This window comes from Callospermophilus lateralis, chromosome 15 (assembly GCF_048772815.1).
Source record: "Callospermophilus lateralis isolate mCalLat2 chromosome 15, mCalLat2.hap1, whole genome shotgun sequence".
NCBI lineage: Eukaryota > Metazoa > Chordata > Mammalia > Rodentia > Sciuridae > Callospermophilus > Callospermophilus lateralis.
In genome coordinates, this window is record NC_135319.1 from 28,165,969 (window position 1) to 28,190,233 (window position 24,265).

The following is a 24,265-nucleotide window of genomic DNA, read 5'->3' on the forward strand; positions in this document are numbered from 1 at the left end:
AAATAAATTCTGCCTACAGAAATCAGTAAATAGTATTTCCACACATAAAAGTTTTGTCAGCTGCCCATATTTTTTTCCAAAGCTATGTCTTTTTAGTGTTCTTAAATTCTTTCCATTCTACCGCGGAGAAACTGCAATTAAACTATCTCTAAGCGGTTAGATATATCTCTGGATTATGTTCCTGGTTCCACCTCTCTGAGATACTATCCTTCCACCCAGGTTCCCTGTCATCCTGTATTTATTTGACTCTATGACATGGTGTAATTGCCTGGTTATCTGCTTGTCTCCTACACTATACTTCAAGCAACTTGAGGACAAGAAAAGTGCATTTTTTAGTGTTGACTTTCTAATACCAAATCTTCAGAGATGTTCAATGAAATTTTGTTTAATAAGTGTTTAATGAATGATTTATTTTTGCTTTATTCAAATTTGCAGATTTTACCAGTATCCAAAAAATTACTTAGTATTTATTATGTAATAAATTGCACTTTATCCTAGAATTTAATACTGTACATGATCTTGTTGTGGCCTCTCTCTATGCATTTATATTCCACAAATAACTCACTGACATAAACTGTTTCACTTGTTTTTTTTTTTCTTAAATATGTCAGTTTTCAAGCAACTCCTAATCTCAGTGGTTTAAAATCATCAATGTTTATTTATTGTCTCTGCAGAATATATCATGCATTCCTTGCTGCTCTGCTCCATGCCTGCCTCACTTGAGAAAGGAGGTTAAGGGATCAGCTCTTAGAGGAACATGTCACTCATGAAAAATAAGCCACAACACTTAATGCTTCTGCTTGGTAGTGGAACAGATCACCTATATTTCTAGTTCATTGATCAAGGCAAATCACATGACAAGGCTGATGTGGTAGAGAAGTATCATCTCAGAGTCAGACAGCAACAAGTCAGAAACAACAGTATAAGCTACCATACTCACCTCCCTTGATATTCACCATGTCCTTTCCCATCTTCCCTTAATAGGCTTCTTTGTAACCTAGACTGAATCTTTCAAAACTGGCTCTAGTTCCACTAATCTGGGAAGTTTTTTCTTTTTATTCAACCTCTGATCCTTTTTGTACTTATCACAACTTTTTACTGCTATTTATATATATTGGACAATGTATTAGATTTTTGTCACTGTGGTCAAAATACCTGACACAAACTACTTTAGAGGAGAAAAAGTTTACATTGGGTCATGATTTTAGATGTTTAGTCCATGGACAGCCAACTTCATTGCTGGAGCCTAAGATGATGCCGAGCTTCATGGCCAAAGGGCATGGCAGTAGAAAACTTCATCTCTTGAGAGCAAGGAAGCAGAGAGTGAGAGGATCCAGAGACTAAATATTTATAATCTCCAAGGCATTCCTCCATCCTTGTCCCACCCACCTCCAGTTATTACTCAGTTAGTCGAGTCAATTTACTAATCCATCAAATGGATTAATCCACTGATGAGGTAACAACTCTCATAAGACTGAAGTGTAATCACTTCACCTCTGAACATTCTTGCATTAACCCAGGAGCTTGTGGGGGACACCTCATATCCAAACAATAATAGACAACTAAATATTAGCTCTAAAAAGCCACTGCTTATCCATCTATTGCATAATGGGAAGCACCATTAGAGAAAAGAATCTGTAAGTTGTTTAGTGTGGTTTGGAAAGTGGGAAGTTGGAGCAAGAATGAAAATATGAAAAATAAGTAAAAGACACAGCAAGAAAATGGAAATAAACTGTTTTCTCAAAACTGGGTGATATTTAACACATATAAACTGAGGATGTCATAATAAACAAGCACTTTTAAGTTGTTACAAGATAACCTGTATATCTCATAATAATAGAATGTAGGTTAACCTCCAATAATTAAAAAGTAAGCATTACAAAAAAGCCATGAAGTATTGTAGTAAAAGTCCTTACCTGTTCTTGTGTCATATAATGACAAACATTCTGAGATTATTACTTTGATGTTTCAGAGAAAGGGCTATCTGGTTCATATTCACGCCACAAACAAGCAAAATAATGTTAATTAAATATCTTTACATTGTTCTGCAGTAGTTCTGTCTTTTTTCTCTCAATTATTATTAACAATGCTGGTAGAAGAAATGAAGACTTTTTCTGTGACTTTTGTATTTTCTGTTTCTTGGCATTTGATCATTCTGCACTGTAAGTTTCATGTGTGTTTTCCATTTTGTATGATGGCGGAAACTCATAGGTTGAATTTTTAATTTATCTTCACACCTTTTTTTACTTCCATTTCTTCAACTTGAGTCTCATCTTTTTCTTATGGGCAAACATGCCATAATCTCTAAATCTAAGTACATTTTGCCAAACTAACCAGACTGTTTTGTGCTTGCTTTGTTCTACCATAAAGTTCTTATATCACTTCGTAAGATGTGTATTCTTTAGCCCAAGTATTATCTAAGAAGCCTCAGAATAAGGAAAAAGTATTATCTCTGTGTTCCTGAAGCTTACTGTCCATTTCTTTACCAAATGCCTTAATACTATCTTCTGTAATTTTTTTTACAACCTCATGACACTGAATTTTTAATGGCCAGGTGGCTTATTTATGTATCTTTTCTTTTGTTTGCATTGATATATAGTAGTTACACAATATTTTCTGTAAAAATTTCTTCTAAAACTGTTTCCATTTAACAATAACCTATCGATCTTCTCTCAACCACCCAATCACATGCAGAAATGAAGAATGTTATTTACTATTGGCTGTTTTTTTCTTAAAAGTTGTTATTTATTTCCATTTATCAGAAAAAAATTAAAATGATTAGATACATTTCCATTTATAGATGAAAATTAAGTGAAAAATAACATCAACAGTTATATTTTCTTCAATTTTGTATCTGATATTATTCTTTTACTTTATTATATTTCATTTGTCAACTAGACTCCTTTAAGATGATCTAATTCTTGTTTTTGTTTTACAATAAATATAGCACATATGCCTACTTCTTACGGAATTAACAAAACCGTAGTTTAATTTCTTAAAACTCCTTTCTAGAGTTCTACCTTAATAATAATAATAATGTTGAACCTTATTAATAATAATGTTGAACTCTAGAAAGGAGTTCATTATTAATCTTTTTCATTATTAATCTCTCTCTCTCTCTCTCTCTCTCTCTCTCTCTCTCTCTCTCTCTCTCGGCAGTGCTAGGGATTGAACTCAGGGCCTCACACATGCTAGGCAAGCACATAACCACTGAGCCACACCCCCAGCCCCATTATTAATCTATTAATGAGTATTTTTAAAGTTTTTAAATTTGTAAACAAACTCCTAAGAAATTTCATTAACACAGGTATATTTTACTTCTCTGTATGGACATGTACGTATCGCCTCTTGTACATAAGAGGAGTAAGAGTTTTTCAGCTAGGAAGAAATAACTTTTACCATTTGGTAAATGGTATGTTACTGGGAAGAATACAAGCACTAATTAAGAGAGGTTCCTAACACACTGTTCATAAACATCATCACATAAACATTGTTTCCTTCAGTACTCCTTATAGTGGCATCACTTTATGAAATATTGACCATATCACTAGACAAGGTAACTCAGAACATATCGGGAATTATGTTCAATACTCACCACTCTTTCATAATGATGTAAGAGGAAAATACTGTCACTATGGATTTCACTTTATGTGCTAGTACGCTTGGCCTAGGCATTTCTATTTATTTATACAATTTATTTATTTATATTTGCTTTTTCTGACACAAATAAGTTTGACAAAAATGTTTCACTTTAAAGCAAATATTTTAAATAGTTTGCTCTATACTTATATCTGATATAATACTGTCCTCATTAAATGTCTCTAAGACCCTAAATACTGTTTAGGTTTTATTTTAATTTTTGTGCAGTGTTCTTTGGTATAAAATATAAACATGTCCATGGATTTTCCTAGAGAGCCAACAATCATCTATGCCCCACTTCTTGTCTCCTGTTTCTCACAGAGGCTTCTTGTTTCTCTGCTTTTTTAAAAATATCACATTGCTTTAAAAATACTAATAAAAAATAATAGCTTGTGTATGTTTTAGAAAAAAAAATCATAACTGGAAACTTGAAATAATGTGACAGCCAGACTAGATTCTTTGTGAAATTCTCCATAACTTAATTTCCTTAAGAATATTTATGTATTAATTAATTAACAAATACGTTATTAATTAATTAACAAATACGTGTTTAAGACATGAAAAATAATCATTTAATTATTATTTAGCCATGCAATTAGTGAGAGAAAAAAGTTTCATAACTCCTGAATACTATCAATAATCCTTTTATCAGATATATGCTCACATTCTTTCCCAAATGACAACCATAAAATTAAAATGGCTTGCTAAATTTTATAAATAAACTTATCTTCACCTACCTGGATAAAACTTCTGAGCCAGAGCAGGATATAGATTAGGATCCTTTAGTTTTATGTTATCATCACTCATTCCTTGAGCAAAGCCTAAACTATGGTAATCTTCAGCTGTGTTCCAATACCTTCATCTGGGATGTTGCCAAACAGGTGTTATGGTTTAGATATGAGGTGTCCCCCAAAGCTTATTAAAGCCATAGCCTAATCAGTGGGTTAATCCCCTGGTAGGGATTAACTGGGTGGTAACTATAGGCAGGCAGCATGTGGCTGGAGGAGGGAAGTCATTGGGGGCATGACTTTGGGTACAAATTTCTCCATGGTGAAGGGAGTTGTTTTCTCTCTGACTCCTGGAAATGTCCTTAGCTGCTTTCCTCAAACATACCTTTCTGCCATGATGTTCTGCATCACTTAACTTCCTGAGGAATGTAGCTCGCCATTTATAGACTGAGACCTCTGAAATCCTGAGCTCCCAAATAAACTTTTTTTTCTCTACCTTGTTATTTTCAGGTCTTTCGGTCAGTCACAGAGGTGAAAAAGCTGATTGAAACAATAGGTTTATTTAAAACTGTATGTTCTGCATTCACAATTTTGCCAACAATTGATTGAGGTAAAGAAGAATTACATTTTCTACTATCTTCTTTAACCTATCCATTGACATTAGGGAAACAAATAATTGGAAGAAATGATTAATCTTTCCTTATTATTCCCCGGTACTGCATTCAAGGGTAGAGGAAAAGAGCTAGGATGTATGAAATTTAAATGTACCTTTTGGATCAGAAATCGCAATTCAGTTCTGTTGTGCTCCTCCTTTTCTAGTCACCTTCCTTCCAACATACCTTCCTCTAAGCGACTTTATTGTGCAAAAATCATAACTGATTTATGATATACATGTATATATACATATATATACTAATATGTGTATACTAATATATGTGTATACTAACATATATATTATTAATTTTTTAAGTTGTAGGATTATACAGACTCAGATATTTGATCAACATCCTGAAGCTTTTCTGTTAACTGAGAAATAAACCATGCTAAAAATTAAAAAACGGAGGAAAAATTTAACTGGAAATACATTTTGTTTTATTTTCAGCACATAGTCAATAAGAAGAACATTTTAATGTCCACTGGGCAAATAAAAATCTTCCCTAACCATAATGAGATTCAGTCTATGAAATGATATGTTTATGGAACATTATTGCTCCAATGGAAGAGTCTAGTCAGTAGAACTGAATGATATAGAAGAACTGAAGTCTGGAATAAAAGCAAAAGATAGAAATGGTGAGATTGTTTAAAGTGCATTACTCTGAGAAACTGAAACTCTATAATCTGTCTACCAAGAATCTTTGCAGATAATAAAGAAGAAAGTCATTGACTTATTTCAAACTTAAAGTCTGAAGAATCTAAATGGAGATCCAAGCCACCATCCAACATGACAAGTGTGAGCCACTTTGATTTGGTCTGCCCAGAGGAGACATTCCTCCTGCTACTTGCATAAAGACTGATTGCTTTTGACAGAAATCTGTCTGTGCAGACTTAGATGAGTATGATCCCCCGAGGGGTCATAAAACCATTAGAAAAGAATGTGGTCTCAGAGGAGCTGCTCATAAAAATGTTCAGATAGAAGGAAGAAGACAGTGAAAAAGGATATATTTGCTACATATCCACGCTGTGAATTATGACACACATAGGGAATATTTCCGGTCCTGGGTTTCAGAAATCCCAATGAAGTAATCTATCTGAGATATCATAAACTAAATAGTGAGAAAACAGGTCAAAGAAATATTGCCTGTTTTATTTATTTATTTTGCAGACTGCATTTAGATTTAAAAAAAAAAAGCCTCCCATTTTTATTCTTGTACAACTTGTAGAAAAGGCTGTATTTTTGTTTTTAGGCTGGGAACTCTGAGAAGTATTGAGACAGAAATTAATTGCAAGTGCTTCATTGGCATGTGACTTGAAATCAATACCTATGGAAGGTGAAGAGAGCTTGATTGGAGAGGAAAATGTCTGACTGCTACACAGGACCAAATACAGACTTCCACCGAAGGAGTTCTAGAATTTAAATTGCAGGACAGAATTGTTCAAATGGGACCAAAATTGCCAGACATGTAATTTTGAGTGTCTGTCAGGATGTGAACTACACAAATAAGGATATGAGCCTGAGCAAGGAAGCCTGGTGACCTGAGGTAATCTTAAAATGGCTAGCAGCTGAAGGACATCTGCCTATATCACTCCCACAAGCTGAGATACGGAGCTGAGCTCTGCAAGTGGAATCTGGGTGGTGCAGCTCAGTCTTCATCATAAGTCTGCACCTGCAGTTCCTTTTCATTAGATTATATACTACTTATTTAACAAATGATGGCAAATTCTATACATGCAAATGCACACAGAATCATTAAAATATCAATTATTCATTGTTTTCCAATGAAATGACCAGGTTTCTTAGGAGTCCCAAAGTTACAAACGTCTAGGACTTGAATTTTTTTAGTCATATTAATATTGATCTGTTTCCTTTTTTCAATCCAGAACGATGGCTCATATTTCCTTGAAGTTTTTTTTTTTCCCATTTGAGAATACAATCCTAGATAAGGAGAGCTTTACATATTTTTGTCTTTCAGCTCTTAAAAACCCCCAGCAAGATAGCTATTATTTTCTAAATTTTGCAGGTAGTGATAGTACAGAAAAGCTAAGAAGCTCATACAGATCCCTACAAATATCAAATAAGAGAACATCGATTCAGAGTTAGGACACTAATATGCTATCTATATGTGACCTTTGTGTAGGGAGGGAGGCTGTTTAACTGGAAGAGTGTTGTGACACATTCTGGCTGCATGATAGGTGAAAGCCCAGCCTGAAGATAAACAAACAAACAAACAAAATGAATAGAAATGATTTAAAATTCACTCTGAAATGGTTTACTTTGCTTAATTATGGAAACTAGGGGTCAAATCACAGAAATAAACACTTTGAAGATTATTATTACATAGCAACTCAGAATTTACATGTATTTATTTGAAAAGTAAAAAGCTGAATTATAGAAAATTAACAGTGTTTCCCTCATGTTTGCTCTTATTCTGTGGCAAGCTAGTCTAAAAAGAAAAATAAATGATTCAGATAATTCAGTGGAAGTCATGCCATGAAATCATGGGAAATACAGTGTGTAATGTACCCAGGCCTCTGAATTTCACTGTTCACTGTGAAACACGGAGGTAATCATTTCAAAATAAATTTATGAACCATCTAACATTGTACCTATCATCTCCATTCTCCAGCTACTGAAATTGTGTAGAACTTTTATCAAAGAATTCCATTCTCTTACCATCCACAGGCAACGCTCCTAGAACTATATTGCCTAAGTCATGAGCAATAAAAATTGTCACAGTACTCTTATTCTCAATATATGAACTGTCATTTCAGTCATTGATTTTTGCCAGCATGTCTTAAGCATGGAATATTTTCCAGGTGCCATGATGAGTGCTAGGAATTAGAAGCATAAAATACATTCCCTAATATATTCACCTAATTGTTCTAAAATGTCATAATTATTTACTTAAAAAGGAAACTGAAATATGACAAATGGTGTCAATCTTTGCTAAATTTGGTTACTAAATGACTTCTGTAAATAAAGTTGAATGTAGAGTGCAGATGCTCATGTAGTGCTACATGCCAATTAGACATAATTATGTGTATATGTATATATACATAGTAACTGATATTTGCTTAGTGCCATCTAGTTTAAAAGCTGCTTTTATGTACATTATCTCATTTAATTATCACATCAAAACTGTAAGAAAGTTATTATGATCACTTTCATTTTACTGATGAGAAAATTGGTATTATAAGAATTTAAATAAATTGATCAGTCTGTATAGTTAGCAACCAGCAGAGCTACAACTACAATCAGAACAAGCAATCTTTATGGTGGAAAAATCTGGGTTCCATCAATGCAGACAAATTTTGAATAGGCTTTTGAATCTCATCTATACTGAAACAGGAAGGAAATCTATTTAAAGAAGCCTTGAAGTAGAGGTACACACTTAATATTAAATATTGTTGAAATCAGAAAACTGTGCCTAACACACTAAGTTTAAAACAAAAGAAATCCTGTACTTAAATATATTTGTGAAGGAACAAGCACTGAAAGGATAACAGTCTTTCTTTATTCTTTTTGCCTTTCCACAAAGTATGTTATAAAAAACAACATTTTCTCAATGGAGCGCTTGCATAAAACCTGGTTGTGAGAATACCACCAAATGAAATAAATAAATGAAATTAAACTTAATACAGATATATAAATATATCTACATATCATTTAAAGGTTGAGAGTTAAAATGAATTAATTTCTGTCCTTATCCAATGCCACAACACATTGCACATGACAGCATATCAGTATTTGTGTAATAATTGACATTTATACCTCTGGTATCTATTGAAGTTTCCAAAGGTCAGAAAATGTGGCTTATATAGAACTAGGTTTGTCTCTCCACAAATATCAACTTAATTTTTTGAATAGTGTTATTTTCCCACTCTCATATTAGAAAGGATGTGCCAATGCACAAAAATACAAAGTACATATGTAATGAACTTGATCTGCTTCAGTCATCCAAGGTTTCATTCATTCATTTACTTATTCTCTTTGTGTTGACTTTGATCTGGACAGCATTTAAAGCTAGGGATGCAATGAAAACCAAGAGCAATGTACTCTTAAGTCTCACACCATTTGAAATATAGTGGGGAAAGCAGATATTTAAAAATGGCTTTTAAAAAATTACTACAGCAATAACCTCAAGTAATCAGGTAAAGATGCATTGCACAATAAGGGCATACAAGAGGGTTTCTAACCTGCCCTTCCCAAAGTTATCTTCTAATGAGGAAGACAACTATTAAAAACCAAAGAAGTCACACAGACAAACAAACCTGAGATTTAGTGAGTACTGTGAAAAAAAAAATAAGTGAAATGTGCTAGTATATAAATAGATATGTTTTGTGCAGTATTGTGAGGCCCAGAACAGATAGCATTCTACCCGCATCCATCTATCATTAAATGGTAGCATTAGTGAGGTCAGGAAGTTTGGAATCCCCATGTTGACTTCTGTTACTTATACTAAGTACAAGTCATTAGGAATTCTGTACTTTTTTTTTAAGATATAACATTTATAAATCTGAGAAGTCACAATAGATATAGTGTATCTTGATTTCAGGAAAATTACTGAGATAATTTAATTTTTCATTAAATTTTAGTGGTTATGATAGAAAAAGTATTTCCTGGATAATTATTTAGTGTCAGAGCTGACTGAAGAATCATCCTCAAGTTGAGTGGCAGACTTGGAGATGTGGATAGCTAGGATAGACTCTTAAAGGGATTAGTCAAATATTTTTATTATAGTTTGAAGGATATGATTTCAAAATATAAAGAAACAATGAAGGTTAACAAAATGGTTCATATTATGTTGAAACTGAGATATAAATAAGTCTTAACACAACTCTTCAGTATATTAAATTCAAGAATAGAAAATGTTATTACTGCCACCACTATCACACTGGCTACTGGAGATCTTATTATGCTTGGAGGATTATGAATTCCATTTAAGCCTTGGGGAACTCTATGAATTAGACTACTGTTGCCATTTCATAGATGAGGAAACTGAATTTTATGTGGATTCGATAATTTGCCCAAAATCAGATTTACTAAGTTTTATACCTAAAATTTGAATGAAGATGATCTCATGATAACTCAGTGTTCTTATCCAGAATTTTGAGTTACTTCTGATTAAGGCAAATACAATTCATTAAGATTTAGCAGCTTCATGCAACTGATTTTGTCACTTGCCAGTTACTTGGTCATGATGAAGTAATTCATTTTTAGAACCTGCTATTGTGGAGATAATATTATTATTAAGTATATCAGATTTTGTGAGTATTGAGAAGACTGACATATAGAAAGCACTTGGAACAGGATACAGTAATGACCAACATATATTAGTTAATATTACTAACAGCATTTTAGATTTTTATAATAAATATCTTCCTACATTTATAGCCAGGACTAAATGTCCACAGACTTGTGTGGATCTAGATAATTCCTAAAAATTTAGGTCTCAGTCATTCATTGTCATTTATTCATTTTTAACAGATCATAACAGGTTCCTGATATTCTTCTATACTCATCCACTCTTATTTCAAAGGTGACAATAAGTCAAACATAGGGAAAAATCAAATTATGAAAGGCTTGATGCCAAGACTCCAAAATATTTTCTCTAATATTTTTATCTATAACATTGTTTTAAAATAAAAATTGAAAGTGCCCAATGATACATACTGTTTGTGGAAGATTTTATACAATTCTGAATATCCCTTGAGCTCATGGGATCTATGATTTTTAATTGTGGAGCAATCAAAGAGAAAATCATAAAAGCAAATCTGCTTGGAAGGTCAGCTAAATTTATGTAAGGGAAAGAGATTTTGTTGAGCTATGTTAGTTCATTAAATGTTCTTTCTATGAATAATGTGACTTCAATACACTAGTATTGATTTTTACTTTCTCCAGGACTTAGACTACCTGTAATTTTCAACGCATAAAACTTACTGTAAAATTTCTAGTTATGTGTATTTCTGTCTGATACATGTCCTATTCATCAAAGGATGGTACAGTCAAATAATCCAGAATTTCAGAGTGAAAGTTAGCTTTGTCTTATTTAGGAATTTATTTTAAAATGATAAAGGAGAGTCTCCTCTTTTTAATCTTACTGCCCTCTTATTATATCTGTTTTTCCTTTCTTCCTTCACTCTCAACCTTCCTCTCACCTCTGTGTCTTCTCTTATTCAATCAGCATTAAATTTTTTACTACTTAAAAGTCTTGTAAGGCAGCAGTGAGTACAATGGAGTTTGATGAAGGGCTCCATTAACTGAAAGTGAAGCAAAATACAAATAACCACGTTTGTGGTAATTTTATTTTACTGTTCAATGTTTAATTTTTATATCTATAATGAAATGGTCAGAAGTACCTGGTGTTGATAGATTTCTCCAAACATCTTTTTAGTAATTCCATGGTTCTGCAGCTTTCCCTTTATTTCATCATTTTTTCCTATTGATTATGTTTCTTTTATATCCCATGCAATGTTGATTGTGTAACTAAATAATAAAGAAAGTCAAAGAAAGAAAAATGTGTGATACCCTCATGTGTAGTACTAGCTACAAAAGTAATAACCAGGTGGTAAACAATCACCACAGATTCTGAGCTTTCACAAAGAAAAGCTAAATTCAGCATTGAAGGAACATAAATTTGAGGCACAGTGGAGTACACAATATAGCAATGTTTCTTTAATATTTTGGGACTGATGGCTAATTCAAGGTTGCTATAGGACTTCAATTATTTTTAATGAATTTATTAAGCTTAATTGCTTTAATCTATTTTTAAATTATTATATCAACAATATTCAAACTTTTTTTTTTCTTACCTAGCTCCTTTGGTTCACCTTACAATACGAGCATTTAAATGAACCCTGGTAATTATTTGGTCAATTTGTTTATACATGCTTAAACATGTTAAGCTTTTTAAAAAATAAACTTTATTTGATATCAAATCCAGGTTGGACATCCCATGTAAATGATTATATTTTTTTTTCTTTCTAAACATACTAAATTGGTGGGAAATATATATATAAGCAAAATTAGGTATTCATTTTTATGTATGAATATGATCAATGCAATAGCTTATTATGATTCTTACATACAAAAATAGTATTATTGAAATGTAATTTCATATAATATTGAAAAGACATAGTCAGATATATAGAAAACAGCATAATATGATAACTCATTAAAAAATTCTTACTGAGAAATGGAATAGTGGATATATTGCTGTATATGGTGTAAGTTAAAAGGCCACTAAATTTGGAAGTAAATTTGAGTACTTCTTATAATATGCTATGTATGTGGGTTTTGGTTCTTAGGCTCCTAATTATTGAAATTAAATGATTATTTTTGAGAAATTATTTGTATGGCATATTACATCTTTAAGATTTTATAATTTTATGATTTATTTTAGTTTCTATATTTATATTATTCTAACCTAATGATGATGGAGTCCTGATAGGAGATTTTATGTATCAAATATATTTCTAAAAATTTTATATATAATCTTATTTATATATTATTACATATAATATAGTGTATTATTATATAGTGTATATGCATATAAAAATATGCTATTATGAATGGAATTACTAAAATATGTCTTAGTTACCTAGGCAAATCATTAAAGGATTTTTTTCTGAAATAACAGTAAAATATGATTAAAAAGTATATTACAAAAAATAGAAATAAAAGTAAATTAAATTTAGTGATCTTATAATACTTATTTGACTTATAGGCATAGCCAATTATATTTTGTAAAGATGAAAGTTTTAACCTTTAGTAATTTTTTCTTTATTTCCCAAGAATGAGATTAGAAGGTTTTCAATGAAGGCAGTGCACTGTGATATAATATAATTGGCTTTAAGTGTAGCAACAACCAAGTTCAAGTAGTAGCTTAAAACCAAGTTCAAGTATTAGCTTAATCAAAAAATAGATGTGTAAAACTGGGAAAATCATATAAACTTTTCCCAATACCTTATGTAAAAGAGGACAATAATATTGGTATTACTTCTTCTGCTATACTGTAAGAAAAATGTGCTAATATTCACTTATTAATCTGCATTAATATTTTTAAAGATTTTTGCCGATCATTATGCACGGTGCAAATAGATGATGGGTGTAGTAAAAATAAAAGTATTTTTACAGTACAAATATTAATTCATTTCAAAAAGTATACCTTAAAATATGTAGAATTCTCAGTTTATATAAGTAATGGAAGGGATGTAAAATTATACCCAACATTCAAAAACATATTTTCAGGAAAAAAATTCTAAACTATTATACAGTTTAAAGAAAAGCTACTTTTTCCTCTTATGAGGCAAGAAAAAGAGGTAAGTGATGGAGAAGAGTCAAAAAGATGGGTTGAGAAAAGGTTTTGTGATATAATTGAGAGGAGAATGAAAAATCTTTAGTGGTAGGATGCACAACAGAATTTGAAGAGGACAGTGGAACAGTAGGAAGCTGTGCACCCTGTCGGTCCCCATCTTCTTCTCCTTTGACTAATATAGTGGACACATTCATGAACTGTTTATATAAATAATGGTAGTGGAAATCAAAAAGGAATGGTTGAGGTTGAATCACTGTGTCTAATTCTCCACTTTATCTCTCTCATTGAAATTTCATCTCTTCCCTTTGCCAGTGACTTTGAAGTAGTTTCTATGAGAGAAGACAGTATATATATATATATATATATATATATATATATATATTTCCCTGCAACATTAATACTGGGTTTTACCATGCACTTGCTTAGAAAAAGAAATCAGAAGGCAAGGAATGGAAATAGAGACTTTATACATTCATGCATATTAGTTATGGACTTTTGTCTTCCTGTCATTCATAAAGAAAACACGTTCTGGCACCAAACACAAATTACACTGATTTGAATAGTACATGCTGTATACACATATTGAATTTTCATACTGTATTTATAATTAAATATTTATAATTAAAATAATAAATAATTTACAATAGGTGTAAGGAACCATGCTCTGCAGTAATCGCTGGTGCAAAAGGAATGAGACTTTTCGAGTAGTTCTGAAGCAAAGCCACATCCTTGAGTCACACATATCTGAGTGGAATTGGAATGAGCCAAACATCAATGACCTCTTATTCTATCCAAAAACTCAAGAGTGAGAAAAAAGAATATTGATTATTATGTGCTACTAAGTTTGGATGTTGTGGTTTCACAGCGGTATTGCAGCATCTAGTGATTACTATAGGGATTAATCAGTGATCAGGATCTCTAAGGAGGAACTTAGGGATAAAAAATAAATTCACCCAACAGACAAAATGAAAGCAGAAATTTTGGGTCCAAATCAATCTTTTTTATATATCAAGAAATCCTATAATGCCAAAAGTAGAACAATTATATTTTTTTAAAAGTATATTTATATAGAACATTATCTGTGGAAAATAAATCACTTGTTTAAAAAAAGCCACTTGTTTGTGTGCCTTTGAAATTATTTGTTATAAAACCAAGTCCCTGAGTGATAATCCTTTTCTAACCTGTGTGTGAAGTCACCAAGAAAAGGAAGCAAATTTGTGCTTTGTCTTTTCTCAGGGTAAGTCCAGAATTGTCAAAGTAGCGGTTTTTTGTTTTTTTAAAATAGATTAGCATAGTGAACCAGAAACTTGCCTAGCAAAAAATTCAATGGATCATTTTTGTAATGCAGAGAATAAAAATTTAATAGAAGGAATGAAAGAAAGGTATTATGAATCTCTTCAATTACAAATAATCTAGGTAAATTGGAATGTCATATAGGCCCTGAAAAAGATACTAACTTCTCCAGTAAGGACCTCTGAAAGTTTTCCTGAAGGCTTAACTTCTTGTTGAGAAAGAGAAATATAAAGAGAGAGATGATAAATTCAATGGCCCACCAATCATAGAGATCTCCTAATGTCACAAAGTAAGTTTTGAGGTTAACTAGCAATAGTAGCAAGGAAATTCTGAGACAGATTCAAATATTGGTTAAAGAACCTCTGGAAATTCATTCATAGTCCTGACACATCTCCCATGTCAACTGAGTGCTGACAGAGAAAGAGAGCTGGGAAGGGCACATCTGATTCAAAGCACCTTAAAATCTTATAGAGTGGAAAATTCACCTTCTAGTTATTTCTAGAGAAGAAAAGCATCACAGCTGGAGATTTTGCAATAACTGTACTTAAAATAGATGCTATGTGAAATGATGCACACCTTCCTTGCATACTCCTTTCCATTGTCTCTGGATAAATAACATAGGTCAAACTGCAGCACGATCTAACTATCCTTGCTATGGGAAGAAAGGAATTACTAACCCACAATGGGATATGGCTAACAAATTCTGGCAGAACCTAAAGAACATACCTGAAAGTGGATCTTGATTATGCTGGAAGAAATTAGAAGGAATCAAATTCAGGCCTTAATGTAAGAGAGTTTATTGATATGGAAGTACTTTCTCTTGATTGTGGCAATGACAGCTAGAGCTTATCCTAGGGCTCTGCTGGGTCATTATCTGGAAAGCTTATGAAAAACAATGACATGTAACAAGCAGGGAGCAGGCATTGGAAATGTCTTGACAGAACTGAAGGGATCAACAGTTCAGCAAAGTGAACATGTTAGTGTGACTTTATAATACAAGACTTGAGAAACCATCAGCTAACTGTTCCCCAGAAGCATCAGGACACAGGCCCTTCTTTGAAACAATACAGAATGATGGAACAAGAGGTGCACTGGCAACATCAAGAAGTTCAATCATGTCTATACTCTCTAGGGCAGGAAGGAGTATTATGAATGCTGTTTTGTCAATGTTCTGTCCATGTTAATCATAGAGTATAGGTTTCTGGAATTGGAATCCAGGTGGAAGTACTCAAGTATCAGAAGCAAAATAAATAAGATATATCACAAGACAATGATAACTTTCTAAAATTCTGGATTATTTAACTATACCATCTTCTGATTAATAGGATATGTATTTGAGAGAAATTCATATATCTATAATTTTATGGCCTCAATGAAAACTGCAGGTAGCCTAAGACTTGGAGAGAATAAAAATCTACGTTGACTTATTACAGGAAGCAGTGGCCATTACATAGTGATATGGTCTTGATAGGGAAAATATATATAATTGATAATTATGGCCTCAAGAAAAGCAACTCTGCTCTTAACATTATCCTGATGGACTCTTTGGGGAAGAGATACTTCCTGTCCTTGCAAATTTGGACTCTGCTGCAAACAGAAGTTCTGGCAGGAGTGATGCTTTCACTAAGGGGACAAAGTAAGAATCCCACTAAATCTACATTTATGGTTGATTGTTGGATATTCAGGTCAATCAATCACAGACCCAGAAAGGAGCCCCAGGTTCAGAAAGGATACAGAAAAGTGTTGATACAAAGCTAAAAATCACTTGTAGAAAGGATGAGAACATATTCTATCACATAACGAGTCTTAATGTAAAATAAGTATAATTAAAATAGTATGCTAAATAGAGTAGTAATTCAATAAAATGGAGAACACAAACAATTCCTCCACATTTATATGGGCTGTGTAATTAATGTAAATGTGGGTCACTACTTGCTCTTGCATAAAGTTCTCGACACAGTTCATATGAAAAACAATTTGGCAATATCAATAAAATTAGATCTACATATATTCATAACAGAGAAACTCAGTCACATGCATATGAAAAGAAATAACCCACAAGTATTCACAACTGCCTTACAGGTAGCATTCTCAAATTGGAGACCATTCAAAAATGGAGAGTAAAAATGAATTATGGCATAGTCATGTATAATAGTAGTGTGAATTAATAAACAGGCAGATATGTAGATAAATCATAAAAAGATAAAGATGAATGAAAGACGGCAGATACTAAACCACACATAAGTTTTCATTATTTTTATATAAATTTCACAAAACAGATACAACTAAACTATATTGTTTATTGATGCTCACTTGGGGTGTAACTCCATGACAGAAAACAAGAAAGTAGCGTAACAATTAACTACAGTGGAGCAGAGTGAGTGTGCCTGAAAAGCAGGCTAGTTCTCCTGAAGAAGCATCATGTACCCATACATACTCTATTCACATTTATGTTTGTATTTTAATAATTGTAGTGCTGTGATTTATGCTTATATCACCTTCTGTGTATTACATATTGTTCTTAACACTTACAAGATAGGAGCTGGTCTTAATAGAAGCCTTCAGAAATAATTGAACTCCTTCTTATTAAACCAAAGGTTGCTTCCCAATGTTTTTCCCCAGTTAGGCAGTAAAGTCAATGCAAGTAATTGTGGTGAGCTATTGCATTTGTAGAGAAGGAAACTGAATACAACTAAAGTGAATACGCCATAAATGTTCATAAGTCTATAAAACAGAAGTGCAATTTGTATAAAGTGTGATCTCATAAATATGTAATGTTGCATAAAAATATACCCACGCGAATGGAAGAGGACAATGTGAGGTAAAAACAGGTTGATATTTCTTCTTCAACAAAGGTTAAATAATTTAAGTGGAGTATGTATTTAAAATAGAAAATACGATTTCAAACACATGAGCAAACGGATTGTTAGTAGATGTTTTACACTTTTCTTCTACATAATCTCTATACCTGGGAAAATCATTATTATGGCCCTGTCCAAGGATGAACAAATAGATATATTATTTTGTTCTCTACCAACTCTAAATTTTATTTTTTCTTTGCATTAACACTTTCTTTAAATCAATGCGCTATATATATATATCACATGTTAAGTTCTAGAAACAGATATATATCCAATATTAAAACTTCTACTGTATTTGTCATGGAACTTATTTACTTACGGGTGCACTTGTGCAGTATGTCAATTATGTGCATTTAGATGTTGACACACTACTTCCACAAAGTTTATGAATTGTCAGTATGAAACTTTGCTTTTAGATAAGTTTAGTCCATTAAAGATAATTTAAGTTAGCTTCCTTTCAAGAGTGAAACACTAGGATACATAATGAGGTTTCTAAGATCCATATAGAAGAGTTTCTGCTTTTAAGAAGTTTGAAACAAATAGATAACATGAATATAACTTAGTACCATCAAAAAATGTGCACAGTATAAAATGTGGTACTATGCGTAAGGGAAAGTTTTATGGAAGAGATTAAGTATTACTAGGATTTTCAAGGATAAGTTATCTAAAAAAAAATAGGCAGAAAGAAGAAATTAAAGCAGGGGCATGAACAAAGACACAGGGGAGAGCTTTGAGGACAGTGGTAAATCTGTTAAGATACAAGTTTGGATGACTGGAGATAATGTTCTCCAAGCAATAGTGGGTGGCGAAAGATATGTCTTGTGTACTGAATGAGGAAAAGGACCGTCTTCTGGAGATAAACGGTTTGTTAAAGACATCATGCCAGCACTTATATTGAAGACACTCAGGAGGAATCAAGACTTGTATGATGATAATCACCCAAGAGCCATAGCAACTGTTCAAGAAAAATAATAAGAGCCTGATGAAGGGTATTATGAGAAAGAAGGGGAGAAGGGGAGAATGATTGGTAACACGTAAAGTGATCAATATTGGTGATTGACTATTTACAGAGATAAAGGAAGAAAGAGGAAACTCAGATAGTTCCAGTGCACCTGGCTTGGGGGATGATTAATTGAGATGCAGAATTGAGGAGCAGGAAGCCTTCCTGGGGAGGGTGAAAACAAGAGTTCAGTCTTGAACCTGTTTAAATAGAGTTGCCTGTAGGGCATTCAAGTGGATTTATTTTACAGGTAAATGTCTATGTGAGATTGTAGCTTAAAGAAGCAGAGGGGCTTAAGGTACAGATGTGGGAGATATCAGCATCTCAATGTAATCATATCTGTGGGATTTAACATGAGTAGGACTTCCCAGAGGAATGCACAGAGTCACAAGAGCAATCCAGAAGATACTTCCAAAAGCCAAAATTTATGGAGCAAATAGATAAATGAAGGCAGAAAGTATCAGACACGTTTAAACATATAAACCAGAATCAAGCACAGATTTGAAATGGATCACTCTATTTGAAATGGATCACAAGAAGGAGAGTGATCCATTTCAAATAGAGCAATGAAATTATTTAGATGAAAATAATGTTTCACAATAAAGAGGCCATTAGTGATCTTGAGTTTAGGGATGGGTGTTATTCATTGTATATCTAGAACTACACAATTATGACTATACATACAGACACACATACACAAATAGTTGGTATTATTGCTAAAATTGGTGACGGGGAGGCTATGAATAATTATTGCAAGAATGCACTAACAAAATTTTTAAACCTATTTATAAACTGATAATATATAAAAGATCAAACTTCACAAATTATCAATGTCCATTTAAAAATATTTTCAGGCAGCAGTATTAAAACAGACACCACCAATTTTTCAAATTGTGTGGGTTTTTTTCTTTACCCAGCTGAGTTTCTGTGTTTGCATTATATTGTTTGACTTGACAAGAGAGCCCATAAAATTCCCCACTTGTGGCCCACTTAAAAAAGAAGTATTATAGTTTTAGGCACTGTTGCATGTCATGCTGAGCTAAAAAAATAAAGAAAATGCCATAAAGCTGTCCACCTTCATTTCATTTTTAGAACCCCACACAGGGAGACAACAATTGTATTAATCAGAGACAGACTGTTGAGGTTTAGATTTATTTTGTTTAATACTGAATTGTATAGCCGAAGGAAACATCAATTTCTTTTTTAAATGACACCATCACTGCCCTTCTAAACACTGCAGATTACTAATGATTTTAAAATTGCCTTAAGGGTTTAGAATGGAATCACTACTACTACATCACAGCTAAGATTTAGCGTACAGATCTCACACTGGGAATGCATTTGCTTTTCAGGTTAAATAAATTCAGTGTCTTTTATTTGAGAACTGGGAGAATATTTTGTTGATTCAGGGCTCACTGTTTGTAACCTATGGCTAAAAGAAGTCAATTTAACATGAGAATTGCTACAAGTCTTTAATGGGAAGTTTGTTGGGAAGTGCCTTACTCTATACTTCATACCATGCTAAGAACCTTATTTAAACATACTTGTTCCCAAGTACGCCTTCTCTGATGCATTTGTGCATGCACTTATGCCCAAGATTATTTTGAAAAACAGAGATGAAGTTAGTCCTTATTCTGAAGAATTCCGGCACTTAAGAAATTTCTCCATGAAATGCTACTATGAAGCCTAGACACATTTTGTATGATCTAAAACCTTTCTCCTTCCGCTCCCCTCCCCAACCCTCCACTGTGCCTATCCACACAAAGAGATGCACCTGAAGCTCCTAGGGTGGAATATGTGTTCAAACAAAGGCAATCTCATTCTCCTTTATGTTCAATGTTACTTACATGACATGTGTGTATTAATCCTTCCAGGCACTACAGGAAATTCTGTTATCTAAATTCAAAATTCTATTCTACCTCAATTTGTTGATAAAGAAGTCCAGTCTCAGAGAGGTTGCATTACTTATTAACAATAACAATAATCATTTTGATAACTTAATCTTAACTCAGTATGATTCCAGAGCTTGAGATTTAACCTGTTCATCAAGGTCTATGTATTATAGGGCTGGATCTGGAGTCACAAAACAACATGATTTAGTGCAAGGATGAATCAACAGTATTTTCATCAAAAGTATAAGGAATAATAAGGGGCAAGAGGTAAAATGAGAAGTCTGGTGAATCTAACAGGGGAAGAGTGCTTTCTTTAGAGTCTATCCATCTGAAGGCTCAATGGCCCATCACAGAGATTTCACCATACTCTGCTGTACATTTCACAGAGCAGAGCTCCAAGGGACCTAAGGTCCAGGTTGTAGATTTAACAGCCTATGACTTCACAGAAACATTTAGGGTCTTTTGCTGCTATCTGTTGACTGAGTGATATGGGATCATCAAAGTTCTACAGTAGCTAGTTTGAGGCATCTTTTATCTGGGACCATTTCTGAATATTAACCATGGGCTTGCTTGTGATCCAGTCAGGTCATGTGTACCCTATCTCCTGTGAGATACTGTGAAGGATCCAAAACAAAATAGCAAAATGACAGATTCTGTTATCTATCACTATTTCACTAGGACCCATTGATGCAAATTGTTTTAAATCTTCCATTATTGTTGGCTGTTGACTGAGTATCTTCTAAATGCCTCTTAATCTTCATTGTATCTTATATCTTCTCATTTTGCCTGATATCTTAATTTTCTTTTACTTTTTTCCAACCTAAAATGTTACTAATAAGTCAAAAGGAAATGGGATGATGGGATGATTTTCCCATCGATCCTGACCTGGCCACCTCAGTTCAACCTAACAGCTCTGAGTTCTTCTAGGAAATGATTTATATTACCCATTTGACACTTAAAACAATATATTATTACTGTGTTTATTAGGTTGATTCTGTTCACATCATTTCCCACTTACTCTCCTGTTACCACAAGTACTTTGACAATATTAATAAGATTTTTAAATCTGAAGGTGTTATATTATACCTTGTGAGTAGTAAGATCTATATTTGCTGGTTTGGAGTCTATTTTTTCCTATGCTGAACAACACTTTTTTGCTATATATAATCTATAAATATTGCTTCAGAAGTACTTCTTGTTAATATGGTTGTAGTAATAACTATGACACTACCTTTAAAAAGTAGATAAAAAGTTCCTTCAGCTTTTGAATACAAATATTAGATTATTCATATTAACATATCATTAGAACATAAACACAAACCAATAACTCAAATTCAGTAATTAACCATACATAACTTGGCTTTAAGTGGGTCTTAATAGTTTTTGTTGACAATTAAAATTAAATTTTATAAGTGTAGCATGAGTCATTTAGCAAAATTAATGTATTATATAATTATCGTTAGATAGCAACAGGAGACCATTATGATGCATCAAAATTCCATCCCAAGAACATTACAACTTCTCCAAAACTGCAGAATCAGTTGGATGTAGGCTGCTTTGCATATTTTTCTCTTCCTTTGTACTTTTGAAATCATTTTAGTTTTATGAAAACACATTTTTCCCTAAAGAACGGGACAACTATACTGTATTAAATTATGAGTGTTTACATTCATATTGCAAGTTTTAAAACTAAAATAAATTACAGAAGCTATTTCTCATCAAATTGAAAAACAAGGCTAGAAGGAGAAAGGTTAATGCAGGAAATTTTCAGGAACAAAGAATCACCAGGAAAAGTGACAGAAACAAGAAAAATGGAAATTAAACTAGAAATAATAATTGTATTGATGTCTACTTGTGCATTTTAATTGTATAATTCATATGGTTTTACCTCAATACCAAATATTAAGAAAATGAGAAAGTCAATTTTCACAAATTATTTCAATACCTGTAGTTGATACATACAATTAAAAGAATTTCTTCTCAAAATATGATATTGTAGAATAAAAACCGCAATGTAATTTAATCACCAGTATGATTAGTTCAGGACTCATATGCTTGTACTTTTACAATTGCCTCTTATTTCCCCTTTCAAAATTTAGGATCTTCCACTAAAAGCTATTCAGAAAACTGATATTGTCATACCTCAGATTCTTCATGGGAACCCCAGCATCTTCTATAATGTGGCCTAGGGAAATATTTATGATATGGCATGTCTTATGATATGGTTTGCTTTCATTGCTCTTGCCTTTTCTTACACAATTCCCTTTGCCTCGATAGTAACTGACCCCTCCCAACTTCACTCTTACCAGTATTCATCATTTATGAGCAAATTTCAGCATTTATCACTTTCTATGATTTATGCATATGTACCAAATGATGAATTTATCACTTTAGAGCCAGGCTTCCTGATGCAGGCCTAATTCCTGCAGCTGGGGAGGCTGAGGCAGAAGGATTGTGAGTTCAAAGCTAGCCATGCAATTTAGTGAGACCCTAAGCAATTTAACAAGACCCTGTCTCTAAACAAAATATAATAAAAGGGCTGGGGATGTGGCTCAGTATTAAGCATCCCTGAGTTCAATACCCAGCACCAAAAATAAGAAAGAAAAAAAAAAGTAAAGAATGTGTCACCTTCTTACTTTGGTATGGGAGAAATTTTCAGTGTCCAATGCTATCCTCAGAACATTCCTATACTCTAGCCAACTTTCACCTGCTAGCATCTATAGCCTAACATACCTCAGAATTTGCCTCCTTCTATCAGTATTATGTCAGTATTTGCCTACTTACTGGTGATGAAGAAAGGCCAAAACATTGCCACTTCACCCCAAGCATCTGCAGCCATGCACTCTCATGATTTAGTGTACGAATATTCCATTTCCATCACTAGTCGGGATAAATAATTCTTATGTACAAGTTTATACCTTTTCTTAGATACCCTTTGATACCAAACTCTAGTTCTTCTAGTAATAACTGATTTAAAGGTAATCCCTTTTTGGGTGCTGCTCCTTTTCCTTTTTTTGCATATCTCTCTTATCTCTCCTTTAGTGCTACCTGAATTTCTCAAAAAGATTATATACACCTGAATCTTTTGTCTCTAATTGTTTTTCCTTGTGGTAAGACATTTGACATCAGAGAGATGGCAAGGGCATTGGATCCTTCAGATGGGATTGTGGAGTTGAATCCTTCCAGGGCCAGGAAACAAAAGAACCACCAGGAATTCTAATGTCACAATGACCCAGATTCTCCCCTGCGGTGAATTAGGGTGGCATACAAATGAAGAGGATGTATGTTTTATGCAATCTCTACAGGCTTTGATAATGACAAAGATAATGATAATGACTGTGGAGTTCCTAGTTTTTATATGGTAAGGGATAGGTTCAAACTAGACAAAATCCCAGAACACAAGAAAGTCTAAAGAAAAATTCCTCCTTTGCTATCGCAGAAGACTGGATATAAAACCAGGTCTGAATTATAGAAAAGGCTTACTTCAAAGCACCAATAATCATGTTCAAAAGTCAGGGCATAAACAGGGAATAAGCAGGACCCTGAAAGCTGGAATTTAGACAACCAGGTTGCTCACATTTTCCTACAGGAGGATTCTTTTCTCCAATAATGGTTTGGCTTAGATGAATGCCCTCCAAAGGTTCATGTGTTAAAGGATTGGTCCTGAGCATAGCACTATTGAGAGGTGGCAAAACTTTAAAGAGGCTCTAATAGGAAAAAACTACACTTAATGGGAATTGTAGGAACTCAGCCTCTTCATCTCTCTCTGTTCCTGGCACAAGATGCAAATAGTTTGCTCCACTAAAAAATCTCTTCATAATATGCTCTTCATGAAAATTTTATTTTGGAATCATGGCTTAGAGGCTCAGTCCATAGT

The 24,265-nt window shown here is 33.1% G+C and overlaps 1 protein-coding gene across 16 annotated transcripts in view; it reads right to left on the bottom strand.

Moving 5' to 3' along the window:
• The window catches only part of Pcdh15 (protocadherin related 15), a 702,462-nt gene that overhangs the window by 169,103 nt on the left and 509,094 nt on the right, over positions 1–24,265 (bottom strand). The window lies entirely within an intron of this gene.